This window comes from Sinohyriopsis cumingii, chromosome 4, assembly GCF_028554795.1.
Source record: "Sinohyriopsis cumingii isolate HCF-2022 chromosome 4, ASM2855479v2, whole genome shotgun sequence".
NCBI lineage: Eukaryota > Metazoa > Mollusca > Bivalvia > Unionida > Unionidae > Sinohyriopsis > Sinohyriopsis cumingii.
In genome coordinates this window covers 105067378-105088378 of record NC_142964.1, presented here as the reverse complement: position 1 = coordinate 105088378, position 21001 = coordinate 105067378, and the positions used below count along the sequence as shown (strand labels likewise).

General features: G+C 34.5%; 1 protein-coding gene and 1 non-coding gene across 5 annotated transcripts in view; both read right to left on the bottom strand.

Moving 5' to 3' along the window:
* Positions 1-21001, bottom strand: part of LOC149801826 (hemicentin-2-like) — a 239277-nt gene that overhangs the window by 111918 nt on the left and 106358 nt on the right. The window contains exon 1 of one of the 4 annotated variants that reach the window (XM_089956201.1): positions 3080-3841. The exons of 2 other annotated variants lie outside the window; for them this stretch is intronic. The gene's annotated coding sequence lies outside the window, so the exon portion shown is untranslated. Of the gene's footprint in view, positions 1-3079; positions 3842-21001 lie in introns of those variants that run through there. One more of the 4 variants, XM_089956205.1, reaches the window with a different exon arrangement.
* On the bottom strand, positions 7710-7786 carry Trnas-cga (transfer RNA serine (anticodon CGA)). Its single transcript has one exon. It is a non-coding gene; the product is annotated as a tRNA-Ser (tRNA).

The window sequence follows — 21001 nt, the reverse complement described above, 5'->3', positions numbered from 1 at the left end:
AATTTTCCAGAAATTAGTTTGACATTGACTGTTAGTTTATAAACACCAGGTGTTGATCTAAATCCTAACTTTGTTTCAGAATTTTGTAGCAACCTTCGTAAACAAGTTCTATTTTATTTTATAATGATTGGTTGTTTTCAAGGTCATGATGGGACTTTGTCTTTAAGATGTAAACAATTTTGTTATTATTTTGTATTTAAAATGATTGGTTTTCGTCAGGGTCTTACTGAGTAAACGTGATCTGTAACAAGTACTTGCTTCTATAACATTCCAGAAGATGATCATGTGATCCCTTGTTTACGTTTTAGAAAGACAATATAACCCACGTTTTGGAGAATTAATCTCAGTAGAAGCTGGGCTGTTAAACTATTAGTTGTATATTGTGCAGTTTGGAGTCATTTCAAATTACTTCTTTGGAGTAATTTAAAATTACTTGGATTCAAAAGGATTAAATCTGTTATTTTTCTTGAAGATACCTGTGCTCATGTAATATTGTGGAACAAGAACAGTTGTGTTATAAAAATGTATTCAGCTATCAGAAACTGGAGTGATAATTCTTGTTTCTACAAGGAACTGTAGTCTTCAACACTACGGATTGCAGCATACTTCATCGTCTTCCATCTTTGATTCTTCGTCGGGATTAGAACGTGAAATCAGTTAAACATTGTGTTATTAGGACTACTAAAATTTTGTTCTTGGATTATTTTTGGATTTGATTCCATAAAACCGTAAGTTCATATTTTTTCATTTTTACAGAATTTTTCCAGGGAAATAAATTATTGTATTTTTTTTAAAGCTTGTTGCTTTCACTCTTTCTTGTGTTACTGTTTGTTGTAGCCTAAACAAGTGATATAAGAATTTGAAATAATTTCCTTTGCTTGTTAGGACGATACTGATGATCGTGAGTTAACGATAATCGCATATTTATATCTGATTTTATAATGTTTAAATAATCTTGTAGGTTAGGGATTGCTGTGAGCTACAATTTTGTGAAGTTTATGCAATATTAATCTATCATGTGGTAGCGTAGGGTAGAGATAAGGTAATGTTAGATACACCGCTCAAGTGTTAATTTATGGTCAGTCGCTGTGAAGCGAGAGTGATGGTCTATCGAATTAGGTCAGAATTTATGCAGTGTTTACATAGCTAGCTATTTATGCTTCTGAGTAACGTAACTGAGGGAATTTTATGTACTTATAGAAAGGGTTAGGTATACAGATATAGAGGTAATTGTGTCCTTTAAGGAAAACAGCTTTCTGGCAGAGACAAGACAGTCCGAAGACGGAAGTCGGAAGTCTGGAAGTAGATGACCTGTTCAGGATAAAAGACTAGGAGGTCCAGGAACAGATGAAACGTTCAGAAGAGGAAGACTAGAGAATAAGAAGACTTGAAGTTTGGCTCCTAGGAAGCCTAAAAGGAATAATGCTTTCCTGGTTGGGACCAGGTAGCTGTATTGTTAGAAAAGACAGGGTTTAGTGCTAGGACGCACCATTTCTGAACGAGAACAGCATTAAGGTACGCAATTTAATTTACACGTAATTTTCAATTCTGCTTTCATCATAATAACGAGTGGTGAAAAGGGTGCAACGACCGCGAATGATTGCATCACATTCCTCTCGTGGCCCGTGTATGACGTTTTTTTATTCTCTAGTCTTCCTCTTCTGAACGATTCATCTGTTCCTGGACCTCCTAGTCCTTTATTCTGAACACGTCATCTAATTCCAGACTTACCTAATGAGATTGAATTTGTCTTGCTTTCTCCAATGATGAAAAGTAATTATTTACTAATGACTAACAGCCACAATTTGTTAAACAAAACTTCTTTAAATATGCAATGTAGAACAAACAAACATGTTTGCTTTTCCAAGACAAAAGTATACAATTTCACCAAAGAGAACAATACATTTAAACTTATGGTTTTCCTTTGTAGGACGATCTTGTTTCCAAACTTATGTGTCAGTTCAACTGATCACAGCAAATAGTCAGTGACAGTAGCATGTTGTTAGTCGCAGTAGCATGTTGAACACATCAGACTATTGAATTATCTAGAACTAATATGTAATTTGAAAAAGCTCCATTTGACATACAGTGTTAAAAAACTTTATTGACTGGTCTGGAAACACAAGCACTCAGGTTACAAGAGAGAGAGAGAGAGAGAGAGAGAGAGAGAGAGAGAGAAAGAGAGAGAGAGAGAGAGAGAGAGAGAGAGGGGATTTCCGGTATTAAATTCTTCAGAACCGGTTAATGAGTACAAGATTATATCAACTGTGTTACAGAATTTGGTGACATAATGCTGAATGATGGGACTGGTAATTTAATCTATATTTACATAGGATACTGAGATTTATTTTCCAAGGAATTTGATAAATGTATATACGTAATCAACTAAAATTGGTCGATAACATTGAGTTTGCGTTGTACGTCTGCAAGACCTGCTTCTGTAGATTTCGTTGCTAAATGGTAGAATAACTAGCAGTAAATAGGAGCGATGCGGAAGAATCGGGTATACTAGTAAACCATTGGCCGCCAACGGATTTTGAATTCAAGAAAATCAAACCTTGTTAAAGTGCTTTCTTGTTAGATAAAGGACATAATTTATATCATGAAAGGAATAATCCACAAACTAGTTAACATATTTAACATTAGACAGCAGGGTCCTTCTATGTATTTTAAACATCCTATGAGATTGAGGCAAGTCTATAGTGACTTCAACTTCAAACATTGATAATTTTACTTAAGTACTCTTTGCAGATAAAACGTATGACACGAAATGAATAACTTCTACATTTTCTGAGCGACAAAACTGTAAAAGAAAGATATATTTATCGTAAGCAGAAAAATGCTGACTTTATATGAAGAAACCGCAGAATAGTGTAATGCAATTTAAAAAAAAATACATTTGGAATTTTAGATCACTGATCCGTCTCTTAATATGGCGCAATGATGCATTATCGTGCTGTGACGTAATACATGTTACATATAAAAATATATTAACCTTAAACAGACTGTTTATTATGTGAAAGTATGCAATTTGCTTGTCAAAATTCGTTAGTATTTCTAAAAGCATCTGTGTACTTACACACTAACACGTGTTTCCAACGAGACATAATGACCGAAGAATCCAGCTGATAACCTTTGGATAATTCCATCAGAAAAGAGGAGAGGATATCTCTATCAAGTTTAACTTCTCCTGTCGATTCCTGACACCAGAAATGAAATGCCTTGTTATGGAAAAATAATCACTCTGCGTCAATTGACAGCGCTTTTGACAATGGTCGCTCTCATGGTAATATTTCCACTCACAAAGCAGATTTAGATTGTTGTGTAAGTAACGAACTCTAATTCATGGATGACGGTGATTGATCTTGAAATACCACATTCGAATTTCCTACTTCAGTGCCTTTCATAGGTAAATCCTGGGATACCAACCGGTAAATAGGAGACAGCCAAGGAATTAATGTGGAATATATTTTAGATCCGTCGGATGCCAGATGATTTAATTTCATAACTTGAATCTTTGAATAAAATTAGCTGATGCACATTCTATGAAGTAGAAACAGTTTAACTTACATGATGATGTAGACTCAATCGGTCTAAACTGCAGCCTGTTGTTATTTAAGCAGGTATCGTATACCAATGCAGCTCTGGCGGCTTGAACAGCGTTATACAAAATAGTCCAAAGCTCAGTTCCAGCAGCAGGCCCGATTAACGATGCGGTAAAGCAAACTCATTTAATAAATAGATACATAACCTGTGATGCGTTTATTCCAGATGAAGTTTTCAATGGTGAATGCTGAGTGAAACTTTCATGCGAGTTAACTAAACTAACTCGCATCGATTTGCATAATCCCCCCACCTCCACAAAAGAATCTATATGGACCTTGAAATTCTAACGTAATTGAATGAACACGTAGTATTTGATTCAGCACACATTTGTGCATCAAATACATGTTTAGTTTAGTCACACCAGCCAGTGATATAAAAAAGAAATGGAACACTGATGACTCGATCCATTTCTTTCAAACGGGAGAGCTTGGAAGAAGTTGTGATGATGTGTTAAACACGATTATACTAAATGCTACATTGCCTTTAAGTGCAGCCTTAGTGATCCGCTTCAGGTCAATAATTTAAACATGACATTACTGCTAGATTACTTTGTATCTACTTCCAGACGCGTCACCTCTCTCTCTCTCTCTCTCTCTCTCTCTCTCACACACACACACACACACATAAATGATTACACACTACTTTTATAACAAAATATAACTAAATTTCAATACCTGTCATTCGTCTCCTTAATTCACCGTTCTTAGTAAAACAAAATTCGATTTCTGCCCTTTGTAAATTTGATGCATATTGGTATTTTTGATTTCCAATATTAAACATATCAGTCTGAGGCAATTGCCTTGAAACCCCATTAAAATAATAATACTTTTTGAGGTAATTGCCTTCAAACACCATTTAAAGAATAATACTCCTTTTAGGTAATTGCTTTGAAACCCCACTAAACGAATAATACTTTTTGATGTAATTGTCTTAAAATCCCATTAAAGAATAATACTTTGAAAAGGTAATTCTCTCGAAACCCCATTAAAAGATGCTTTTTTTAATGATATTGGCTTGAAACGCCATTAAAAGAATACTAATTTACCCTGCCACGTGTAGGGGATTAAAGCGATCCATTTGCAGCTTTAAACTAATGTCAAGTTGGATGTCCAATTGATATCTATTTGTTAACAAAACCAGTCGGTAATTTTAAGCTTCCATAACTACTTGATATATGCATGTGTGTAAGATACTGATAAATTCGGATAGTTAGATCAGAGTTTTTATATACTTTTTGAATTCAGTGTAGGAAAACGAGGAAGTTTAAAATGAAATTTAAAAAAATAAGACAATGCAAAAGTTAGATTGAACTACTCATGTTTGGGTGTGTGTGTTTGTCTGTGATTTGGATTTTTAACGTAGCTTTAACAATTTTTCAGTTATGTCTCTACATTGTCTGCAGTGTGGCAGTTTATAGTGATGCCTAGCACTGGAGCATCATGTCGCAGATATGTAGCATGATGTCTCACTCAGTTACATTATCCTGACACCAGGCCGACCAGTGCTATTAATAACCTCTTAGTGCTGAGCGCCAAGCGCGGCAGCTCTTAGTACCATTTTTGTAAGCCTTTGGTATGACTCGACCGGGGACCAAACCCACGACCTCTCGTATCCGAGGCGGACGCTCTAACCACTAGGCCAGCGGAGCGATCTCATGTTTGTATGTATTATACGAACAAATAGTATTAAAAATTACAAGACCAGTCAGACCGAAGTGCATGCAAGACTGTTTTCTGCTATGATTTTTTACAGGTATAAAAATATTCTCTCTAGACGTTAGCTGTTCACCAGACTATGAAATCATAGTCGAGCCACTTAATTTCTCTCTTGTACTTTTACGAGTGAAATACAAATTTATACAGGCTGAGGCGCAAATCAGGCAGGGCTGATGCACAAATCAGGCTGAGGCAGTGACGTCACTATGGTTGGTGTCACCCAGTGTGGTAAGTCATTGTCACCCCATGAACCTCCTTCCTGAACAAAAATTAAAATTAAAAAAAGAATGTATAGAATTTCATGTGCGGTAACTTTGGTAGTTTTGTTTATTGCAGAAAAAAAATATACTTTTAGACTTCGTGTTAATCTTCCTCCGTTTTAGACCAAAATATGCTGCAGTTGCGACAACTGATTTGAAATCCGATTTGACTTAAATGGAAGTGTACAGGACTGTCATCTTGTTCAAATGCTAGCATGTTCATAGACTTGTAGTTTTACACTTTATGGCAGGCATTGTCAGTTGTTAGGGGCGTAACACGTTCAATTTCAAAAATAGCGTCTTTGATTCAGATCTTGCCCAAGGAGATAATATTTTCTATATAACGGAGACAAAAGTCGCAGTCTAGAGAAGGTCAAACATAAATACAAACATCAAATATAAATAATGTAAGAAAATAAATACAGCCAAATTGATTATCAAATGTTCTATGGGAATGCATGCCGCACCACGAACACCAAACTCACCTCCGCCAAAGAGATACATCTGTATTTTGCATCAGTGGGATCCACTGGCCCAATTTACGTAATGCATTCATTAAGGATGCGCATACAAAAACGGCACGCAGATAAAACTAATTAGTTGTGCAGTTGACACTCAAAAGCAATTTGACAAATTCACTATATCTACGTGATGCGCGGAGCTAAACGTATAATCAATGAGGTAAAGCTGTACGAAAGCGACCTCCCCATGGAGGTGGTAAGTGGGTATATTCCGATAAAAGTATTCTTAGGACAGAATCTATATACATTGAGGTGCGTATTTGCAAACAGTTTAAGATAAAGGTCAAAAAGTGTCATTTACGTAAAATAGTTAATTATATATTAAAAATTATACTAAAACACAATACAAACATTAAAATATATAATTAAATTTTAATAATTATACATAATACCAATTAGTCAAATATATGTTTAAATATGTACTTTAAGAGATCAAAATCAAGACTTCATTATGTAATGAACCAATACCAAAACAAGTGAGAAAAATAATTTACTTCTAATGTGTCATCAAACTAGAATTAAAATGCACATAAAACCAAATATAAATATCATTATCTCTAAAGGACGTAAGGATTAACTTTAAAAATAAAACAAACGAAAACAAGGTTTACCTCGGTCACAATCACGATTTGCAAGAATTTATCAATGAGCGTGAAGAATATTTAAAGGAAATCATCATTCAAAAATGTCCGTAATTTGGCTCTGATAAAGGTCAATTAGGCATAGGAAAGGATCCATTCAGTTAGGTTTAGAAAACGATCCATTCAGTTAGGCATAGACAACAGTTCATTCAGTTATGCGTAGGAAACGATCCATTCAATTAGGGATAGAAAACGATACATTCAATTAGGTGAAGAAAACGATCCATTCAATTCGGCGTAGAAAACGATCCATTCAATTAGGCATAGGAAAAGATCTATTCAATTAGGCATAGACAATGGTCGATTCAAGAAGGGTCAAAGGTGAATATATAAACATTCATTACATAACAATGTTTAAAAATATATTGAACATAGTAGAAATGGATAACGCTGTGTAGAACCTATTTTTACACTTTACATTGCAAATTTAAAGAAAAACGAAATAACGTAATGCAGAAAAATATGTGTGAGAGGATTCAGTATGTAACATTGCAAATATAAAGATATGAACTGCTCAGAGAAAGCCCATAAATACATTTTTCTGAATAGCTTTTTGGAAAGATATACTTTTATAAACGTATAATGTAGAGACGGCAGGTGTTTTGTTATGGTGCTGAACCTGTGGAGTGTGACACGTGATCTTCATAGACCATCGAAATACAATTTAGATATTAGTAGCATAAAGACTGACCAGTTACAGTTGAGGAGTGTGTGTGTGTGTGTGTGTGTGTGTGATTTGGATTTTTAACGTAGCTTTAAAAAAAATTCAGCCATATCGCTACGATGTCTGCAGTGTGGCAGTTTATAGTGATGCCTTGAACTGGGGCATCATGTCGGAGACATGTAGCATGATTTCCCACCCAGTCACATTATCCTGACACCAGACTGACCAGTCGTAACACTAACCTCTTAATTATGAGCGCCAAGCGAGGTAGCTCTTACCAGCATTTTTGTAAGTCTTTGGGATGACTCGGCTGGGGATCGAACCCACGACCTCCCGCATTCGAGGCGGACGCTCTAACCACTAGGCCACCGGAGCGGTCTAAAACTGAGGATCTTAACGCAATTTAAATTAATCTAATATAACCGTAAACGTATATAAATATTCCAGACACTGTGTAACAGAAACTACATCAAGCCCACTAGAATAACTGAAACCGAGTTAAACAGCCATGTTGACATTTTAAAACACAGTACGATAATGATTACGTAAAGATTACATTAATGATTGCATAAACCCTGATGGGATTTTTATACCCGAACAGTTAACCGCAATGAAGCAGCGTTTGAGTAATAGTGGGGCATGCAAAACTGGTATCATCAATCTGGATTATGTGAGGGTCGAGGAACTCATTGGGTCGCATACGCGATAATGCCGCGGCTGATTGTTTTTTTTTAAAAAAAATTCATTACGGATACTACCACCTCATGAATTCCTCGTGTCTGTCAACGGAATACCTGCCAATCCACGACTGTGGATATCAACGTTACCGACACAGATAGGCACGGATCCGCCAATCTGCGGACTTGAAGCCATTTGGTCACTTAAGGAAATCGCTGGTCCGCGATTGCTGTCGGATAACTCCATGAAGTCATACAGGAATACAAGATTGGTCACAATCGCGTATGATAGACATGTTTGTGGATTTTTGTTGAGGTGGACGTGCGATTGAACGAGGCAGTAGAAAAGCCATCATAGACATAGATATGCCCAAGTACGCGGCCAAAGAAGATCTCGCGGGTAATTTCTAAAGAGGTTGTGTTTCAGAATCTATTGTCCAACTGAAAACCCGTAACATCAGTTGGACCGATTGCATAACTCTATTTCTTGGATCAACGCAGTGTATTCATGCTGAGATCAATGAATGTCGCAAAGTCAGGGACTCAAAGGTGTCAGTGAGGATGATCCGAAAAAGGATGAGCAAAATTTCAAAGTTTGTTAAAATTAACTCGGGCGAATTCAACGCGAATAGCAGCATGGTCATGAATATACGCGTGTCAGACGGTGACAACAATGTAGCGACGAAAGGATATGTGGACATGACTGGTGAGAGAATCACTGCACTCATAATGAAATATAAAGAGCATGTACAACATTTTGCCCGGTTGCGTCAAAACTTCAATAAAGTCGATATAACACAGATGAGGTTATGTGGAACACAACCGCAGGAGATTCTCCAACTGAGCTCATCACGGTCCTGGACAGCACTAAAGTCCACATCGAGGCCACGCAGGTAATGCAGGGCTAGGTAACAAGGACCAATCAGACAATGACCGTAATCACGCTACAAATTGGCGTCGTCCTTGAAGACAAATCAATCGGAGGTAAACTGACGTTACTACACGGATCAATCAGCACGGGAATTCATTTATCTACTAACCTCGTGGAGGGACTGCGCCGGCACATCGTTGATTTGAAAATCAAGTCGGCAGATCTTCGGCGAATGATCAAAAGAGGAACATTTATATTTAAGTTCGATTTCGTCAAGGTCAAGCACTGTTTCGTCGGGAACTTTGAGCCTCTCACCGGAATATACCGAAATGCCGCTTTAGCATACTCTACATGTTTACAACAATTGTGATCGGAATTGTTATGTCGATGACCGCAGGGAGCTTCCGTTGACAAATTAGTGTCTTCGAAATTGCATGCAAGCAGGTCTAGACACACCACAATACTCACTGCTGCGCAGGCCATCTACGATTATGCGATCACGCTGACGAATATGATGCCGCTATGGCCGAAATGGACAGTTAAAATGAGATTTAAAGTCAGATCGAAATTTCAAACACTGTGTCGGGAAACTGTTTCAAAATTAAATGGTGAACAAAATAATGTGATTATTTCAGCCACGTGATGGCGTGTTTCTGGCGCAATGTGTTGCCCGTTATCAGGTTGAGCATATGGGAGTTGTACAACCAAACGTTCAGTCACGCTTTTCGTGTGCTCTCGTGCATCTTAAACGTAGTTTCAACATTTGGTTCCTATTAATAAGTTATAAATTGTGTATGCTTCTTTTTTATATTCTGCGAGGAACGTGTGCGTTTAAATGTTCATGCAAACCATTGTTAGAACACACAGATCCGTCCACCCGCAGCGTGTTTTAAAATTGTTAACCAGGCACGCCAACGAGCAAATATAACCAAGAGCGACTGTACCAATGGTGGAAAGGTGGGGTCACCATGTTTTGCGTCAAATGAAACAATTTCAAATTTAGTCGATATGAGGTAAAGTATAAGCGTTGTTTTACAAGAATGAATCTCTCCTAAAATTATTATGATATAAGGCTCATTTAGGAATTTTAAACAATAACAATATCATAATTGATTTTTAATGATTGCTTTGAATATTTACCTGATATCAGAAAGAAAATAACTATTCATTATTTATATAACAAGAAAATGTCTTTTTTGTAGATTCTTGTGAATGTTTACTACATTTCCACCGTCATTTTTTATGTTGATATTCAGTCTGTTAACCATCCATCTTTGCACTTGCTTTCATGAACCATTCAAATTTTATGAGACATCTTCACCAAGGAAATATTTGTAAAGGCCTAGACCGAGACCATATAGAACAGTAATAGTACTTATTGAAACAATTTTGTGTTTGTTATTGATTCGGTCTAGAAAATGTAAAGATTTCTGGAGCTTAAAAAAATCACAAACTGTATCAGATTCAGTATATGTGTGTCTAGATATCTAGTTCTTATATCGTATCAATTTTGGCATTGTAACTGACACCGATAATGTTTTAAATTTTTATACAGATAATATTTTAAGTTTGGATCTGTGTTTGCAGCATTCCACATCAATAATTTCTTCTTTGTCGCCATTAGCAGTCATTCAATCTTTGACTTTATTCATATTTAATTTTTACCTTGTAAAATGGATAAAAAGTTTAAACAAATCTTTTATAGTTCTTAGTGTGTATGCACTAAAACATTATATTTAAAAGACTATCGGATATATGGTAATGCCCAACAACAAAATCCATTCTCGACAATGATATTAATAGTCTACTTGTTTGTGACCAAAAGGACCGATAAAATAGAGCTATATCCATGGAAGATTGCAACCCTGGGTACGGTATTTCTTCCAAGAATCGAATATTCTAATATGTATACCCATTTTTTAATCGCAAAACGGATAAGTACAGCATATGTATATATTAATATTCATTGACATACACAAAATGTAAGCATGTATACTTAAAGTTTATTCATTTCTACTTGTATATTTTCCGGTAAGTTACTTTATTATGACTTACTCTTGTCACTTTCCCACGCAATAAAATTCATTTGAATTTCTCCATGTCTATATTTAGTGCAGTAGTAGTCTCCAACGCCTCATAACCTTGACCTTTATCAAAGATCTTCCTTTAAAGTCATTTGTTCCTTATAGTGCTTTTTATGTCTCTTATGTCAAAATTAATTTAGTTGTCTCTGAAGGCCCGGCTTGCCATATTATCGATAGTTGTTGCTATTTCACCATGCTTCAAATCGTTGCTCTAGATAAAACTTTCCTTCAAACCCTATGGAAGGAAACATCGATGCTGCGTTCAGCCTATCTAAGGGACGTTATTCTCATAATATCCGAAATTGTCGCATTGTTAGTCTTCAGCCTATTCGGAACTTTGTATGCTAATTTGTATACCTTCCTATAACCTCTATAGTTCAATCTCTCTGACCGACTAATGTTTGATCAAGCTAATTGCTGCAATGTCAAGTTAAGATCGTTAGTGTCTATAGGCATTGTACCACATAACGGTGAGCTCCCGGTACACAACACGTCTTTTTCAAGATAAAATCAAGCATGAGCATCTCAGTGATTTACCTGCAATCTGATTCAAATTGAGAGCATCAACATAATGGAGATACGCATTAATACAGCACATAAAATCTGATCGAAAATGGAATATAGAGCTGAATACCATGAACAATTACCACAGTATTTTTGAACATACCGCGATATGTACTATATAATACTGCAATTATCTTAAGCGCCAACAATTTAACTTCGTGTGGCAGGGACCTGGGAATTTAATTTTAATTTCCTGATCTCAAATAGCTGTTGAAAAATATTTGTTCTGATCTAAAGCAAACAAATATCCGTATTATCTTAATTCTATGATTAAAAATTCCCAATAATTATATTGAATAAAAGAAAAATTTTCTCAGTCCTAAAGAAAACAAAATAATTAAATGGCCATCAATGTAAAGTAGATGAGTTTGAAATGTGTATGCTGGTTGTCATCTATAAACCATAACTAATGTCGGATGATTGAGATTACACTATCTCCGACGCACTGTACAAAACATTGTGCTTTTATTGCAAAACGTATTTTAAAAAATAGGAAGTGTTGACACAGAGGCCTAAAATTTGCTAGCAACTCCATTGATATATTAACCAGGGAAACTTTGAGGGGGATGCCAACACACAGGACAAGACGTTTATTATAGAGGGTCGTAAACATAAAACACGCTGACTCAATAAAGAAGAAACATTTAGTGAACTTGAGAAATTACGTGAAATTCAAACTGAAAACAATTGCTCTCCCAAAAATCTAAACATTATTTATTGACGGAAACTACCGGAGCACTGATACAACGAACATGTACCATTTACCTACCAACAGAAATAAACAGATACACACTTATACTGGTAATACCGCACACTTCTACTGGAAATGTTAGATATTTCATGAACTAAGGTCTACTGAAAGTGGTTAAGCTTTAACAAGACTAAATGTGTTAATGGTTATGATTTTAAACACCGGTCATGTCATACCACGTTCGTCACTTGATGTGTAAAATCCCGAACAACAAAAGCAAATACATGTGCTTTGATTAGTCATGCATTATTCACATGAAAGCTAATGAAAAACGAAACAAGGAATACCTTTCAGGAACGAAGACGTGGAATCAGTGAATCTGGCTAACTGCATCTTGCAACAGATGTTGAATACAATTAATCAGTCTATCTTTATAATTTTTGTGTTTATTTTCATTACGAGCATTATTACAAGATTGTGCTTCTGGTGCACGTGCAGAGCCTAATAAGCCGCTACATTGGTAATAATAGCGATTGTATTAAAGTTAAAAACCATGTACACATTTAATTAGGAATAATTGTAATCTTTTCTAATATATTTACTTTCTTGGGACCGGTAGAAGTTGATAAATGGAATGTTTAAAATTAGCGCTTATTGCTGACAGGGCCAAAACAATCTTAAATTATAAATGTTCGTCAAAGTAAGCGATACACTTTTAAAGTTGAATAGGTTGTAGTTCTAATTCAGGTAGATAATAAGATAAAGTACAACATGTTACAATTATCATTTACAATGGTTTCAAATTTTCTTGATCTTGTTTTTCTTGTCAATTGTTTCGTCTATCTCTTCAGTTAAATGCTTGAAGGGTATTTTTTTTAAAAATTCCCATTCAAAGGGTCTTAATAACTACTTTTGTTCCTTTCATCGCAATTTAACTAAACAAATGACTTAAGTTTGTTATTCATTTTAATAAATATTTAAATACTCTGTGTGTGTGTGTGTGTGTGTGTAATTTGGATATTTAATGCAGTTTTAACAGGTTTTCTGTCATATCGCTACGATGTCTGTGACGTGACAGCTTATAGTAATGTCTAGCACTGGGGCATGATTCCACAGACATATAGCATGATGTCTCACCCAGTCACATTATCCTGTCACCAGGCCGACCAGTCCTAACACTAACCTGTTAATGCTGAGCGCCAAGCGAGGCAGCTACTAGTACCATTTTTAAAAGTCTTTGTTATGACTAGGCCGGGGTTCGAACTAACGACCTCCCGTATCCGAGGTGGACGCTCTAACCACTGGGTGACCGGGGCGTTCTTCTTTAAATACTTCTTTTTGGAAAATCGATGATATACTGTAACGCTTTCGCAGAGCAAAGTATCATACGTTTTGAAACTGGAGATTTCAAACTTTAACTCCATGTTCTCCACTTGTACAAGGACGATATAAATGAAGTTCCATGTTGAAATGTATCAAAAGCAGATTCATCAGAAGAAAAAAAGCCACATGGAAAAACAAAAATAAAAAAGAAAGACCATCCTCACCCCACCCCATCACTACTCCGTATTTTATGAACAGCTGGAAACTGTCGAAAGACAACTGACAATATAGGAGAGAAATTGGAATGAAGAATTACGTTTCTGTAATAGATTGAAATGATTCAACTATCAATACATTATACATGATATGCAACGCTAATGACATTTTAATTTCTTTTTTTTAATGTTCTCGAATCCAAATACATGATTAAAATGAATGATTGATATAGCTATCCCGATTTCTTTATTACTCATATGTATGTATGTATGTATGTATGTATGTATGTATGTATGTATGTATGTATGTATGTATGTATGTATCTGTATGTATGTATGTATGTATGCATGTATGTATGTATGTATGTATGTATGTATGCATGTATGTATGTATGTGTGTGCATGTATGTATGTATGCATGTATGTCTGTGTGTGCATGTATGTATGTATGTATGTGTGTATGTCTGTGTGTGCATATATGTATGTATGTATGTATGTATGTATGTATGTATGTATGTATGTATGTATGTATGTATGTATGTATGTATGTATGTATGTATTTACATGAGGAAAAATATTTGCGGAAGATAACCTTTTAAATTTGCACAGTATGTTTCGACTACATAAATTTTATATCTTTCGTATGTTACAAATTCCTTCCGTCCTTATTGTTAGTTAATCTGTCAAAATCTTAAAAGCTCTGAATACAATTTGTTGTTGTTGTTGTGGGGTTTAACGCCATTTTTCAGCACACGATAGGCTATGCATGGCGGCCAGTATTAATGGTGGAGGAAGAACCCGGGAAAACCCCGAGAAGAACCACCGACTCACGAGAAGCTACTGGCAAGCTTTCTCACATACCCACAATGGCCGAATCCTGGACTCGAACCCACGCAGACAGAGGTGAGATGGCAGTGATCCGTAACGGAGAGCGCTTTAGACCACTCGGCCACCAATATAATTTGTACTAGACTGTTTAATTAGATGATAATGACTGATGCGTGCTTGAAGATATCTTGAATTAACAGTCAATTAGCAACCCTCTTCAATATTTCAGAGAATAAATATGATTCAGAGCAAGATAGTTTCAGTTCTTTCTTTTAAAGCGATTAGTAAACATGGATTAGGAAATGTGTATATTTCTAATGAAATAATTTGCTTTAAGTTTACTCTTAGACTTAAAGGAGTAAGCTATATTAAGAGACGGACTTTAAGATATAATTTAATTGCGTTTATTTTCGTCATCTTCTATTATTATTATTATTTTTCAAAGGAGCAAGGAAAAATACATGTTTCACATATCCAAAACACAGATTTATAGCGACCCCGAAATCAACAAAAAGCAAATGTGTATTTATAGACATATTTAGCACATAGTTATATGACGACCCAATGCGAAATCCAGAATATAGCAGCTTAAAAATCTGAGCACGGCGTACATGTTTAAACATTTCCATCCGGTTTGACTAAACATGCCCCATTATAATATAAACAAATCAAATTGCATACGAACCTTCTCTTATCTTTAAATACCAAATATATAGGTAGTCAGCACCTTACATCACCTATTCTCCCCCTCATCCTTTTCCTTTCAGACCACACATCGTGCTTGCGAGAAATTTGGTTAAAAGGAAGCAATATCGGGTCATGCAGTCATGATCGTAAAGCAGCTGATATCTATCAGTGACGGAAGATGAACCAAAAGTCAACGTACGACGCACAACAAAGTGGTAGGATTATTTTAGGTGCAAATTTCGCTGCGATAACGACAGAAGATGTAGCGGTAAGCATCAATAAAAAATATTCAATTAATAATTCAATTAACAAATGCACAACGATCGAGGGGAGATTATCTTTCTTCTTCGGCATTCCATATATTTCTATAACTGTTTGTGCTCTTCGATAGTGAGTTCTTCGATATTGAGTTTTTCGATAGTGATTATTTTGATAGTGAGTTCTTCGATATTGAGTAATTCGATTGTAAGTTCTTTGATATAATTCATTGAATAATATGCAGATGCTTCAGACATATACGATTTATAATGTTTGTTTTCACGCCTAAATAACACACAAAGGAACATAAGGCATCTCACGCTCTTGAATATAAAATTGCTAGTAATACTTTGTGTACAATACAATATCCAACAACAGATTGACTCAGCTTCATCCCAGAATAAAATGTCTGTCGCAACTGAGATTTTGGTATGTCATAGTGAGGAGGCTTCTAGTATAGATGCCTTTCTTTTTGTTTGGTTGTATGTATAAAGGCTACTATTAACAACGTATGCATGTATCCAAGAAGTATACCCAAACATAATAGCCGATACTTCAAACGATCTAACACTGTATATGTTTTCAAATTAAGGAATCGTACTGTGGATTACAAATAGACAGCTTAAAACTCTCTTTACAAAATGTCCATTATCTATTTTCTCTCCATACTTAACTTATTAATTTGTCTCGTGTTATGACATTTATCGTATACCTTGCTTGCCATTGTACGCGAAAAAGACAACCAGTGTGTATGTGTGTGTATTTGTGTGTTTGTGTGCGTACGTGCATATGTTGAGGAAGCAATCATGAACTTTAATTCTAGAACAAAGAGTGACTGGATGGACAATATGACAATTAAGGATACTAGGCACAACTGTTGACATATCGGTTAAAAAAATATGGTAGTTTTGTCAAACTGATGTAAAAATTGGCAACTAGTTAAAAAGAGACTTCAACATTTGTATCCGGTTGTTGAAGAAAGAGACACAAAACTTACTTACTCCAGCTCACTTTATTACAAATGATTCACATATGTCATTAAAATTAAGTTTTGATTATGAAACAACCAGACATAATACAACTACTTCTATCCTTATATAACTATTAGCTTGTTTACATATCGTTCAACAAACGGATCTGTCTCTTTCTCTTACTCTGTCTATGTCTCTCTTTATATATATATATATATATATATATATATATATATATATATATATATATATATATATATATATATATATATATATATATATATATATATATATATATATATATATATATATATATATATATATATATATATATATATATATATATATATATAGATATATATATAGATATATATATATATAGATATATATATATAGATATATATATATAGATATATAGATAGATATATATATAGATATAGATATATATATATAGATATATAGATATATAGATATATATATATATATAGATATAGATATATATATATATATATATATATATAGATATAGATATATATATATATATATATATATATATATATATATATATATATATATATATATATATATATATATATATATATATATATATAGATATAGATATATATATATATATATATATATATATATATATATATATATATATATATAGATATATAGATATATATATATAGATATATATATATATATATATATATATATATATATATATATATATATATATATATATATATATATATATATATATATATATATATATATATATATATATATATATATATATATATATATATATATAAAATGAGAAAATTTAAAAATGAAGTTACGGTATTGTGAACTAAATCAAAAATAGTCCCAAAAGTTTTATGACAAGTCCAAAAGTATAGAGTATTTCGAATGAATAGGGCTTGCTAGTACTGATGCACCAATATACTGGAAAAGTGTTGATGTGCTAACAATCTTGATGTATCACAATGATATAATCCAAAATATCCCTAAATGAATTCACAATAATCACAATATAGTGATTAAGTCCAAAATTATTAATGAGCAGTTTGTCATTCCACTGAATAATTTAAATAATAAATCCTCTCAAATTAAAACTGAAGACAACTAAAAACAAAAGAAGTTCTGTTTATTTCTCCCTTATTAAAAATCCTTCGACACAGTATGAGGATCAGGATGAGGGTCAAATGTCCATTTCCAGAACATTCTAAGTTGTCAACAATATTAGGTTTATAACTAAAACTTTAGTAACGAACATGACAAACAGCTGGTTCACCGTGAATTCCCGAAAGGAAAACCAATGTCCTCAACTGAAATCCAGGTAAACATGTTTAGCTATTAATATAAATAATCTTAATATATAATCTACAATTATAGACAAAATTTAGCAATGTAAAAAAAATATAAAGAAAACAAATTAAACAAATTAGTCAGGTAGGAACAAACTTTTCCCCTCAAATATGCAGAAAGTCCAATCAAGTACAAATTAAATATACATAACAAAAATTAAATCCATTGCGAAAACATGATTAATAATTAGTTCTAACTTTGCCTTTTCATATGGACATGATGTAACGGTAGTCGCGGTAGATAATTGGTAGATCGTACTAACTCGCGGAATCTCAATCTCATAGGTCGCCGTTTGAAGAAAAAGAAAAACCCTTAGTCAGGTGAACCCTAACTCCTACCTTCAAATGTGCCGAAAGGTCAATGACACAGTACAAATAATTAAATATACATAACACTGTTTATCCTCTATGTCTGACTTCTTTATGTACACCTCTAGATCAGCTCGTACTTCATCATATTCACCAGGTGTCTATTTCTTTTACTGACAAACAAAAATTAAACCCAGCTTTGTGAAAACATGATTAATGACTAGTTCAAACTTGACCATTTCTATCTGGAGATGATGTAACGGTTGGCGCGGTAGCTAATTGGGGTGTGTGTGTGTGTGTGTGTGTGTGTGTGTGTGTGATTTGGTTTTTTAACGTAGCTTTAACAATTTTTCAGTCATATCGCTACGATGTCTGCAGTGAGGCAGTTTATAGTGATGTCTAGCACTGGGGGCATCATGCCTCAGAAATACTGCATGATGTCCCACCCAGTCACATTATCCTGACACCAGGCCGACCAATCCTAACACTAACCTCTTAATGCTGAGAGCCAAACAAGGCAGCTGTTAGTACCATTTTTGTAAGTTTTTGGTATGACTCAGCCGGGGTTAGAACCCACGACCTTCCGCATTCGAGGTGGACGCTCTAACCACCTGAGCGGCATGTAGCTAATTGGCAGGGTCTACTGACCCGAGGAATCGTAATTCCAAATATCGCCGTTTTAATAACCATCCAGGTCAGCTTTGGTCGGCTGTATCCAAGGAAAGATATTTAGCTGTCATTTCTTTCGCATGCTGTACATTAATAAGTATCGTATGAATCCAACTGCAAACAACATTGACAATGATTTGCTATCGCTAAATGCGACAGCAAATCGGGGTCTATGTTGATTGCTTTACTGATTAATCCTAGCAAACTGCATAGACCCTGATCTACCGGGCATTATACGACGGCAGGCATAGACTGGTGAGGTTTTGTAGTCGGACTCGGCTTATTATCGATTACATGCGACAACCAAAATTGTGCAGAAAGTGCCGTTAAACACCGACCAGGAAACATGTTATAATATCAATCGTCGCGATCATACAGACACCTTACACTTGTTTCAAAATCCAAAAAAACCACTGACAAAAAGCTGCCAATACTTCGTAAGAACATAGAGGAAGCACTACGCTTATACAAATAATATTTTCAGTCCATAAATATAGCTTATCATTTGTAAATCTAAAAACTGCATACTCGACACTATTTGAAACTGTAATTGTATAAACAAAGAACTTTCTCATGTTTATTTCATGATTATCAAATATTTCTCTAGGGAACGTGACAATCGCAAACTCACGATTGTATATTGTTTTTCCCTTCCGTTAAATGTCTACCCTTTATTCCGTTTATTCCCTTTATGACATATTGCTGTAGTTTTAACAGACTTGATTAATTGATTCGGCTCAGACCTATTAACACTTAAATGGACATAGCAACATGATAAGACAATTCGCATAGATTGAAGGAAACATGAAATCGTCTCTGTTAAAGCGAAAGCGAATATTTTAGTTTCCCTTAGCGTGTCTAATGTTAGACGCAAAATCTTAACTTCAGTAACTTAATAGTTATGCGCAAGTTGTGTTTTCTAGTGATTTTATTCTTTTGACAGCCTTTAATACTAAAAAGCTACATGTGACTGTTCAAACTTAAAACTTTTAGCGGCAATTGTCCAGGACGTTAGAGAATGAAAAATGTAATGTCCCGTGGATATACAGTAATGGCAATCAAGAGTGTGGACAACATCCTTATCAGCAGGGATCCTTCCTTACGTTGAATATAGTCAGCGTCCCATAGTTAATATAAAAGTGTGGCTGACTGAAGGCTTGAATGATATCTCTGATTAAATCTATACATAACTTTTCTCTTTCATCTGTTATGTACACAAAAGTGTATATTCTCATAAAGGCAAGTATAATGAGTATGTCCTTCTCTACCCGAAATATTGAAATGTCAAATTCAAACGCATTTTAATTTTTAAACAAAATTTGGAACAAAGATTTATTTATAATCCAGCAGCATACATAAATAATGAAATGTATTGCTGATTCTACTATATACATGTTCTAGTGAACATAGGTTTACATATCTTTAAGAAAAGTAAATTTGAAATACAGTATAAAAAATATAAATATATATATGTACTGAATACTCAACTTTCTATTAAAGCTCTGCATAATGTATCGATCTCCTCTAGGTAACACGAATGTGCTACAATCGATCTCCTCGAAGTAACACGAATGTACTATAAATTTATGTGCTTACAAGTTTGACAACCAGCCACCCTTCGTACCTTAATGTTTCCCCCACAAAGCTGATGAGAGACCTGGTACTAATATAAAACACCAATTGTTGAATTCCCAAGGCAATAATTCATCAGTAATTGATTGATCATTTAAAACTTATACCAAATATGTTTTCAAATCGTTGAATAACTCCTAAAAAATTATTCTATTAAGCATTTTGAGTGCTTCAAAATTGATACAACGTTTGTAATGAGGTGTTGGGGCAATTTTCTACTAAAACGAAATGATTAGTTAAATTCAGAGAAAATATTACAGTTCCATGTATTGAATCCCACCTCTCCTCATGCCCGGCTTTACGTGCTTTCTGAAACGTAATATGTAGTAAAGAAGCAATTGTATATAGCTTTGTGTAGCAATACAGATTGCTGTAAACTTTTGTAGCAATACAGGTGGCTGTAAAGTTGTGTAGAAATACACGTTGCTTTAAAGCTGTGTAG